A 12,031-nucleotide genomic window follows, 5' to 3' on the forward strand; every position below is an offset into this window, starting at 1 on the left:
AGGGGGGGGCGCGGCGCGGCGGTGGGGTGCGGTGGGGTGGCAGACCCTGGCGGAAACGGGACTTTCCTCCTCCGCGAAAGCCTCGCCCGGGTGGAAAAAAGGCTCCTGCCGTTCTGCGGCAGAGCGTGGGCTCGCTTTCAGGTCACTAGCGTTTGGAGGAATAGCAAACACATGCCACTTTCTATAGCGGTTGCCGGGCGGGGGCGGGGGCGGGGGAGCGGTGCGTGGCGGCTTTCACTTCTGGTGGTGTTAGCCTTGGGGAGTGGAGAGGTGAACCGCCACCCGCTTTTCCCGCTGTTTCAGTTCTGCCTCGCTGGGGATAACATCAGCATAGCTACAAACTTGAATCTTTGTTTATGTTGGCAGGACAAAGTGTAGCAACATTGACGACATGTGTTTGTGTCAACGCTTGAGTAGAGCAACAATGAAAGATAAAAATATATTCCCGAGATAGGCACTGATTTAATCTGAATTGTATCACAGATTTACTGCCTGTCTTCTGAATTTAATGAAATAACTGATCACTACTTCTGAACCTAAAAATGAATTTACTTTGCACCAAACACAAGCTCTCTATTTCTGTAGTAAACGTGGAGTTACTCCTCTGATACAACCCGAGTTATCTAAACTGCTCCGTTATGGTGGAGCAGGGTCCCATAACGCACACCAGCGTGTATTTGGAGTAACGACTGAAGTCCCTGGTTTCAGAATGAGAGAGCCCCAAATTACACACTAAGCTGAGACGGAGCTCACTTCAAACGGCAAAGGTGTTTGCTGCAAGGGTTTGTGACATAAATCCAATATTGACTTTAACAGATTGCTTTTCAGAGATCATTATATTTCACTTTTCTCCTCTGTAACTTGCTTCTTTATAAATATGATCGTAACATGAAGGAAATTAAAACTTTGCTATGACTTTTAACTTGATGTAATGTAACAAGTGAATAGAGATACTAGAACAATATATTAAAACCGTGATAGCAACAAATTAATTCCTGTTATGATTTTGTACCTAAACCAATTTCTTTTTAAAGCACTTCCAAAGCTCTTCAAAACAATTTGCAGATTTTGTCCAAATATTTTTGCAGAATTTGTCCAAATAGTAAGTGTTCCTTAAAAATTTCTCCTTTTGTCTGGTAGGTAATATTGGGATGATATTTCACACAAAATAAGCCATTACAACCAGCTCACCTGAAACACTAACTTTGATAGAATTGTTTCCTCAATGTGGGGCCAGAGTTTTATTGTCACCTGTAGTGCTGTAGGAAGTGAGGTCTGGAGGGAAGAAAGAAGCATCCCAAACATCCCAAACCATGTACTTTCTATCCACATTTCTGGCTCTTCGAGAACTAAACCCAGTTTTAGTTCAATTTGAAAACTATGCATGGGAGGAGGAAGACTGGAGAGAGGTACCCGTGAACAAGGCAGGAGTGTCAAGGCCGCTTGCCCACTTCATCTGGAAAGCACCACACCTGGAGTGGTTTGTTAAGCCACTTTATGGCTAAAGTTTTCTCCTTCAGAGACTCAGCACAGACTTCGCTTAGCATGGGCTATATGTAATCACTGTGGCAGGGATACAAGCTTGGCTTAAGTGCTTGATCCGTTAGCCAACTCTCTAGCGGCCTCCTGAAAGCTGTATTATGGCCTTAAAAAGCAAAATAGGAATCTTGAACAAGAGTTGTAATAGAAGATGAAGCTTTCATATCAAATGCCAGTGATGCTTTGATGTCAGATCAACAAAACCTAGCTAATCTTGTAACTTCAAATAAATTGTTCACTTCAAAGTACGTAGCCAACAAAACTAGCTGTTTTCTGCATGTACTTCAGCAGAAAGAAGGAGGTTTCGTGGAAGAGAGGACAGGATTGTGAACCAGTGTCTTGCTATTAAAGCAATTTGCACAAAGCTCAGAGATGCGTATGTCTTGGCCCAATGAGCTGACATCATGTGAATTGCTATGCAGCTGCCAGGGATATCAGTTTTGTTAGATAAAGCACAAAACTCTTAAGAGGAATGCCCTATATCATTTAAAGTGACATGGTGTATGTACTCTCCTTAACACTGATATTTTTTAGCTTTATTTGAATGCCACAGTAAGGACAAAAACTCTGCAATCTGCCTTGACTCCAGTCATGATTTAGTTAAAAACCTCTATTGCAGTTCTAATACTACAGGGTTTATGGGTGGTGTTGGAAGTACCATTCTTTGCTCCTTTTAAGCCACAAACTATTGCAATAAGAAAATTGTGTTGTATTCTTTTAAGATTCACTTCAGCTCCCTCCTATCACCCAAAGCTGGAAGTCTATTCCAGCTGATACACTTTACTTCTGTATCACTATATCAAAAATATGTAGATAATACTACCGTGTTATCTATAACAATAGCCTATTTCTGACACTGGCCAATTACAGCTACCCTAAGGAGGAACACAAGACTAGGACAAAAAGAGGTACTGATACCACTTTGCAGTATTTCTACAGTCAGTTAGCATGCTGGGATTTCTGCATTTAGGAGTTCTTAGTATGCTTTTTTCCCCCAAATTTGTTTGTCTGCCAACTGAAACCATGTAAACTGTTAGTGGAATAAATATAACAGCTGGTCATGATTTAACCCCAGCCGGCAACTAAGCACCACACAGCCACTCGCTCGCTCCCCCCTCCCAGTGGGATGGGGGAGAGAATTGGGAAAAAAAAAGTTAAACTCATGAGCTGAGATAAAGACAGTTTAAAAGAACAGAAAGGGAAGAAAATAATAATGTTAGTAGTAATAAAAATAAAAAATTAATAAAAATAATGAAAGAATTAGAATATACAAAACAAGTGATGCACAATACAATTGCTCACCACTTGCCGACTGATGCCCAGTCAGTTCCTGAGCAGCGGTCCCCAGCGAGGTTTCCCCCACGGTTAATATACTGGACATGATGTCACATGGTATGGAATACCCACGTGGCCAGTTTGGGTCAGCTGCCCTGGCTGTGTCCCCTCCCAACTTCTTGTGTCCCTCCAGCCTTCTTGCTGGCTGGGCATGAGAAGCTGAAAATCCTTGACTTAGTATAAACACTACTTGGCAACAACCAAAACCATGAGTGTGTTATCAACATTCTTCTCACACTAAATCCAAACCCTGACACTATACCAGCTGCTAGAAAGAAAATTAACTTTATCTCAGCTGAAACCAGGACACAGGCTACTATTCAAGAGCAGTCACCTTATAAACCTTTCTTTCTCAATCTACTATTCCTTAAAGTCACGATAAGTACTCATAATATTAAACACATTGCAACAAGCAAAACAAAACAAATCATGCATGTAACAGTACAGACTGACTGTGTGCTGATGCAAGATTTTTTCTGCAGAATCTCAACAGAAAGAAAGGTTTTAACAGTTTAAATTACCACTTCCGCTGCCTTTTCTAAGAAAATTACTAGCCATCATCAGCGTTTTCAAAAGTCTCTAGCAGATCAAGTGAGGAATGCCTACCAAATGAGCTCTTAATGGCCACGCTTAGTTTAAGTGTCAATCCAGATAACACTTTACCTTTCTAATCATGAAATTATCTTAAAATGCAGGGGCACAAGAGGTGCAGTGTCTCTTTCAGTTTAGCTGTATCTAATTCAATATTGAAGATCATCTGAATTTCTACCAATAATTCTTTGGAGGGTTTTAGAGATATATATAGAGATATATATAGATATAGAGATATAGAGATATAGATATATAGATAGATAGATATATAAATATAATTTCCCATCACTGATCCTTAAATATGTAAATGAAAATAGATTGCAAACATATTTCTATGCATATTTTATACATATGCTTGTTATCAAATAAAACATTTTAGTCCATAGAGAATAAAAGGTAAAATATGCAGTTGTTCCTGCTTTTGGGTTCGTACTGCAAACATTGCTACCTTCTAATTTGAGACATCTTTATCACAGTTTTTTCTTTTCAAGAAATGTTTAATCTGTGACATGATTCTTTGCTCTAAAATAAGATTTAAAAAGCACCATGGCTGTCATTACATAAAAAACAATACAGATGTTTACCTAGTATATCAAGCCAGGAATTACTTAATTTTATTCCCAAACTTACTATTTAAGTGAAGTAGCAATACGTCATACTTCTTTCACAAAAAATTACCAATTGCTACCAGTGGGAAGAAAATTACTTCTCACCAGTGTCCCTGCATATGCCAGTATTTACTGAGTGAGGGCTGAATTGCCACCTGTTTGGTTTTTTGATCCCTTTATACAAGTAAAATTTAAGAGCTCAATGAATTGCATGCAATATGTACCCAGGAAACAGTTTTAATGTCTCTAAACTTAATAGAATAGTTTCATGATATGTTCTTTCGATACCCAAGCATCAGAATATGCAGTAGGATAGGCAATGTTGTGTTGAGGGTGGATAGCCAGTCAACTACATATTCCTGAATCCATAATAGCCCTCAGGAGCCTAATGCAGCCCCTATTGCCAAAGAGCCAGGAGCCATTTTTGCAGTCTTTACCCACTACTATTTTTTCATTGACCACAGCTGGATCATAAAATAAAATACACATTAGTACATGAGATAATACAGTTGATGTGGTGGATTTCTCATGGATCACAATGGTTTGGGTTTAGGGCTGCCATCCTCCACAAAAGACCGGGTAACATCACACCAGATGGCACAGTATCATGTTGGTTCTTTAGGAGCTGTAGTCAAGCTTCCTCAATGAGATGTTTGCTATGTAAACATATTAATGTTAGATTAATATATATTCAAGCTTTTAAGCTTATATTTAACTGACAGTCCCTTATTTAACTGACCATCCCTGGGTGACAGTCTTTTAGTTGTTCTGAAGTCAGAAGTATCCCTGCACATTGATTAGAGCTGACACTTCGTGTAATTTCAAATCTTGTTTGTTTTCAGTTATTTGATAAACTGGAACTACAGTGAAACTGAACTGTGCTTCCTCCCAAGGAAGCGTTTTACTCACATACACATCCATGCCTTTGGCATCTTCAGGGTGCAGCTTTCATTTTAGTTGTGGTGTTGGAAATATAATCCTTAACAAATCCGCTATGTTCCACACTTGCTAAGTCAATAGGGCAGACCTAGAATATTCTACAACTCCGTATCATAAATCTCAAAGTATATTTTGTATCTCAAAGTAATAATCATTAAATATTAGTACAACCAATTGTGTGGAATCATATGCATTCCTCCTCTTCAAAATGAATGTAGCAAGCAAAACTATTTAAGCTCTGTATACATTTCTTGGATATACACATACAGATGCAGGCAGATATATAACGTACTGCCTTTCCTATTGATGTTTAAATATTCAAATACACGTTTCTTTTTCTTCTCAAATAAATTATTAGTATGATCGTTTTGACAAGGGAGAATGAAACAGAGAGGTCTGATAAGGAAGTACAGGGCTGTGAAGAAAGGAAGGAAAGGAGAAGGAAAATAAGTTAAAAAAATCCCTAAGACTTTGGAAGAAGAGACACATGGAAAATAGGAAAATCTAAGTATACTTGATTATTAACCTTGCAGCAAAGTCCTTCCAACCCCATTTCTTGCTTGGGCAAATGGCTGAAGGAGGCAAGTATCTGAAGGTTTTTAAAGTACTAGGTGTTAGTGTGGTTTCTCCATTTCCTCTGCCAGGGAGCAGCAAGGGCCTGCTGTTCCCTCAGACCTGGTGCTCCAGGAGTAAAAGGTGACTCCAGAGCAGGCAGGGTTGTCCCTGGCATGGGGACACATGGTCCCACAGGGTCTGGTCATAGCAGGGTGAGCCAGGTGCTGGTAGCAGGGTCCCTTGACAGTCCCAGGCAAGTGATGAACCAGGTCCATCCAGGGACTCCAGACAGGAGCAAAAGGAGTCGAGGCCAGAGATAGACTAGAGACAAGGTTTCAGCTTGAATCTGAAGTCCATTCAGCAGGCAGGGCTAGGGACAGTGGACATTGGACATCCACGGGACCCATCCAGGAGACAAGCTAGCTATCAGGTAGGTTTGAGGTACATCCAGACAGCAGGGTCAGGCTTGTCTGGAGAGCAGCACTCCAGCAAGATAGCTGAGGGCCTGGGGCTGAGGTGAAATGGAGACCTGGGGCTCATGGGCAGGGTGTGTGTGCCCTGGGTGAGGCTGGTCAGGGCCAGTAGGTCCTACAGGTGCATTTGAGGCCCTGACTTCTTCCTGTAACAACTGAAACAACTGTGTGGTTAGGTAGGGACTCTCTGTAGGCTGGCTTTGCCCACAGGCTTTTAGATTATTTTAAAAACTCCTGAAGGATTCCAGTCCTCTGGCCAAAAAAGTCTCTTAACCCTTCAACACAAGTTAAACCTTTTTCCTACTCCACCTCCTTTTATGTTTGGAGTTGCGGATATCCACAGAGGAGATAAAGGGAATTAACTCCAAACATCACTGGTTTGTTCTCCATCTGCCACCTTGCTCCCTCATGCTGTGACTGACTGAACTGACAGACATCTCTGTGACACGTGGCCAAGCAGGGCAGCTGTTGCCGCGTCTCCATGGCAAACACCTCGCTTTCCTGAAAACTGTAGGATTACAATCAAATATGTGGGTTTTTTTTTTTTCCTTGTTATCACTGCCATTTCTAATAGATGAATTTGTCAAAATCTACTGTTGATTCTTACAAACGCCTACCGCTGTCCTCTGTAAAACTTCCAAAGGAGAAGGCCAAGAGGATCTACACTGGATTTCATACAAAGTCAGAATTATTTGCTGCTGAGTGGGTGATTTTCTAGTCTTTCTTTTTGTCACTTGCTCTTTTTCAACTTGGTTCAAAGGTAAGCTTGATATGCAAATTCAGTTACTTAATACTGGATACGTTAAGCCTCTTATCATGTTATTTGTGTCCATTGGCTTTTAGACATTGAATATGGCTATATGATTAGACCATTGCCTATGCAAATACTTTATATCAGTAGATGTTATCTATTATGAATACCTATGTAATAGACATAGCATTGCAAGAATTTCTCTTGCCCAATCTAGTTTTATTAGGCAATAAAAAGTTCTCTCTGGCACAGAGAGAACTGTATACTGCTGACCCTAACAGGTGTATCATGACGACATGGTACTGAGATATTCTTTGGGAAATAAACATCTGTCCTCTCTTATTCTTATCTAGGAGTTAAAGGTATTATGCAACAGAGTGCGCAGATTTTGAAAATTCAGGAAGTCTAAAAGATTGTTTTTCAGAAGACTCACTTTTGCATATGTATTTGTTATTTTTACATTAGAAATGGAATTATAAACTTTGTTTGTACTTCAGAGAGCACACCAACACAAACTGCTGAGATGACAGCTTCAGCAAAGACTTAACTTTTCTTTCAAAAAAAAGAACTCAGATCCGAGATGTCTGTCTGGATTTTCAGTTCAGCAGGTGTTAATGAAACCAAACTTTAGCTTGACAAACATTGAATAAAAATCCTCCCCGCTTTGCAAGATCAGGTCACAGCTCCTCATCTTTCAGTGTTTTTTTTCTTTTCCAGAGTTTGAACAAGATCCCTTAGCAATAGCAAATGAATTACAAACCCATTTTCCTCTGCTCTGTTTGAGGTAAAGTTTTAGGAAGTCCTTTTTACAAATCACAGAAGCTCCAGTAAGGCCATACCACTTTCCCCTTTGCAGCAAAAGGATTTAGGAAGAAGGGATCCTGCAGTTCCCTACACTGCAAAGCTTCTAGGGGAGTTTCTAAGTTCTCATTTGCTTAAAGAGGACTGCTGCTTCCAGAGCTGTAATGATTTCTGATTTTAAGAGATTGCTTAAACCAGTTCTGCAAATGCAATAAGCGATTTCATCAAAACATACTTTCTATCGGGTTCTAAGTGGCCTAAAATCAGTTACGGCATTTGTTCGATCATAGCCTGACTATACCTACATATACACAGATTTGCCCATATAACTGTAGATGAAGTTTAATTTTTTGATCAAATAAATCTAAGATTTCATTATACCAAGTTCAGCCTAAAAAGGGGAATGCTTTTCTTGGCTGAATAAGTTTAGCTGGCCCTCTAAATGATCACAGAAGTTGAATGTCGCAGTCAGTACAAAGTAGGAAGCAGGACTGCACAACCAGGGTAGGGGAGTGAAAGAAATGCAACTGGTTCTTCTGAAAACCACCTAGCAACTGCTAAGGTTGGTTCAGCTATCTCCCTGAAGTGTGCTTGCAATCGATTAGAGTATCTGACATTTTACAAACTCCTAATGAACGCAGGTATGCAAGCCATTAAACATAGACTAAGTTTGAATCAGCACTGAAGAATCTGGCTCTGAAATCAAAACTGAATAAATACTTTAATGTTACATAATGTCTTAGTTATATGTTAACTTAGAAAAAGCTTGAAATGTTGCAACGGCCTAGTTCTGGTATTACATATCTTTTTCCTGCTCCTATTAAAAAAATGCAAAGTAAAACTACCAAACACGGCTAGAATATAAGCTTTTAAAGGGATCAGTTCACATACACTTACTAGAGGCTTCTTAGGACTCAGACATACCTTCTCTAAACATCCCAGCTACAGTAAGCATGCTTTACCTTGGGATGGCATGATCTGACCATGACTTGCCATTCACTTATGCTCCCTGAATCCCTCAGGGATTTCACATGATTTGTACAGCCGTGATTCTGCAGCTCTGGCCAAAGAGCCATGCAATAATGTTGGTTCGGTGCAGTGCTGCATTAGCATACTTTGCCTCTGAACAGGACTCTTTAACATGATAATGAGCCTCAACTAATTCAGAAATTTGTTATTTAGTGCAGTATGGTGAGGCAAAATCCTGATTCAGGTGGAGAAGAAACAACGCTCAGACTTTGAGGAGCAACTGGAAAGGCAGACTGCAGCAAGAAGCTGAAAAATGCAGCTTGGTATATCTACTTTACAGATCACAGTCATTAGGAAATGCTGGTTACTGTCAGCATGGTTTATGTGGAAGGAGGGTGGTGGAGTAAGAAATCGGTGAGAGTAGAGATTGAGACAGGACTGACCAGTGGTGAAGAATAAGAGAAAAGAACTGAGGGGAAGTTCGGAATAATAGCACTGAGGAAAAAAAAGTCAAATAACTACCTATTTGCCTTATAAGGTGTGTGTCCTAAGGAGACAACAGTGACTTTAAATATTCTAAAAATATATTCTAATGCAAATGTCTATGGACTAGATTAAACCTGTAAAGGAAATCCTAAATCTTCATTCATTTCATGATTTTCAGTGTTTCATTTTGTTTGGATGTAAAATATAGCAGATAGATCATAATCTGTAATTAAAACAGCACGGCAGTATACATGGATGTGGGAAGCTGAGAAATCTCAGATGCTACTAACAATTCCTTTGTTGTATTTTAGCATAATGATGACATAGAAAGGACCCACTATCTCATATAATTTTCTCATTACAGCCATTCTCTCAGTGAATGACATGGCAAAATGTTAACTAATAGATGAGCAGAAAAAAGGGGGAGTTGAAATTTCCATAGTACTAACATCTGAAAACTATATAGTTTCATATTACACCCGCTACTGTAGAACACTATACCTGTTACCCATGGATTAATCTGAAATGTGTATCTTGATTTTCCAATGGACACTGAGTTAATTAAGAGCAGTCTGTTAATTTGTTACTGTAGTGATGAGAACGTTAGAGATCACCATCTTCTAACAGTGCTAATATATTAGACTGCCTAAGTGCAAATATTTAAAATGTATCTTCTCTGTGCTTATGTTTACCAATTGCAAAATGGCATTATGCAACTCTGTCTTTGGCAATCTTTTTAAAAAGCTGAAATAAATAATAGGATCAACTCACCTTTACTTTTCAGTTGATTAAAGTTAACGTAAACCACAAACAGGGCCTCTGACAATTTTGCAGAGGGAAAGAGCACAATCACATTTCCTCATCTGAATGACAACTGCTTTTTAAAACAGTGTGCCACCACAGTAACCTCTGCCATGTGATCATAAGGAGCTTCCAGAAACAAAAAAACATGATCCTCCTTACTGCTTCAACAGAACACTTGCCCTCTGTTCATCAACATCAGCTCTAGGATATAATTAAAACAGAAATAAGTCTTTCCAATGAAACAGTCTAGGCTCATTTGTAGGAAAAACACCTGGCAAGGAGCATTGATTAATACAGTCTGTACCTTCTTGCCTAAGCAATTTTTAATCAAGGTAAGCAATATGCACTGTTAAATGGGACTTAGTACTCAGAAGCTCTTAAAGTAATAAAATGCAATACTGGCAATGAAATACAAAGAATAGATTCTTTCTGCTTCCCTGGTCATATCTCATTGTATAAACTCCTTTAGTCATCTATGAAATAACCAAAGAATTAAACTCAGGTCACCCATTATTAAGAAGCAGATAGCAGAATCTGAAAAATTACCTTCCATTTTAAATTTCTGACCAGTACCAAGTAACATGTGTCATATTTCTCTAAGAACTTTTTTTTATAAACTAGCCTGAACATTTCAGTAATGACTAAGCAGAAAATAATAGAAGAAATGAAATGGACAATGGATGACGAGACCTGAAATAATTGCACAGAGTTAAGAGACTTTAAAGCAGTATAATGATCTGCAGAGCAAGAGTAATTGACCATGAAAATGTATATGAGAAGTAAAATTTATGAACACAACAATTAAATATTCAATAAAATATATGGTTGTCCAGTGAAAAATAGAAAATTTACAACAGTCTGTTTACCTAAAAAAATGTGAGAATCGCAGCTCTAAGGGTTCTGTTTCTTTCTAAAATAACTTTACTTGTCTGAGGTTTTAGTCCCATTCAGAAGTCAATGCAGCTACACCCTTGATAAGAACACAAAACTTTTAATGACTCTCCCTGTGGGTACCTTAAGCCATTTGCATAAATTTATTTGCTGTCCTATAAAATATGATATAAATTATTCACTAGCAAATAATGTAAATCTGGTATTTCTTTTCCCAGTTCTCATGAGTAAGATTCTTTGTAATCTTTTTGCTTAAGAAAGACCCACTAGAGGCCAACATACTGTCAGTCATATGACTGAATTTAACAAAGAACTTGACACTCATAACAAGAAGTAAAAAGTTAATGTAAAATCTAATCTCCCTTGTCTCCCTCCATCCCTGTCCCCCCATGTCCGTCCCTGCCCCACTGATGATCCAGTCATATTTCACCATATGCTCCTCTGCCCTGCAGAACTTGGTGAATTTGTTTTGATAGTGGATTTAGAAGCAGAACGCTGTTGGGTTGTAAACTACTTCCCGCACCCTTGTTACAGATTGAATAAATCCTAACCCTCTTCATGATCCTTGCCTTCTGATAAATCTTAGTATTCTTCTTTGCCAGTTTTAGAGGGCTTCAGGATGCTAAAGGGCCGTGGAAAGGCCATTGGGATGGGGTGAAGGAGGGTTTTTTGTGGGACTTTTTTTGTGACAGCTTCCCTAGTAAGTAAATATTATCAGCATGTGCTTGGGCTTGTGAAAGAACAAAATGTTAAATTTGAGTGTCACTTTGGATTGATTCAGAGATATATACAAATAGTTCACAGGGCAGTAATGGATACCATGCCAGTTTTAAAAATAACAGTAAACAGTGTGAAAAACATTTGTTTCATAGGTGTTTTTAGAAATAGCAACAATGAAAAGCACTATTTTAATGCTTGCTATCTTTCAAACTCGGTCAATTTTATTCTGAAATGTGGCCAATATTTTCCTGTTTTGGTTTATCCAGGGCTGTTGAATGACCCCAATTTTTAGTTAAATAGGGTATTTAGTAGGGGGTACAGATATTTCTATTTATTAGCAAAATACCTTTCTTTTACCTCTCTACTCCACAACAGTCTCTGAAAATGAAATTGTTACCATACTATCTTCCATAGCTCAGATGCTTTTTCCAAAGACTCATATTCTATTCTAACAGTCATTTCACTCACATATTAATTAAAGTACAGTACACTTTATTGCTGCTTTTTACTTTATATGGAATAGAATATTTTTCTCTTTGTAGATAGTTACCAACATATCCCCCCCCCCA

This window comes from Haliaeetus leucocephalus, unplaced genomic scaffold (assembly GCF_000737465.1).
Source record: "Haliaeetus leucocephalus isolate CR32 unplaced genomic scaffold, Haliaeetus_leucocephalus-4.0 Scaffold139, whole genome shotgun sequence".
Lineage (NCBI taxonomy): Eukaryota > Metazoa > Chordata > Aves > Accipitriformes > Accipitridae > Haliaeetus > Haliaeetus leucocephalus.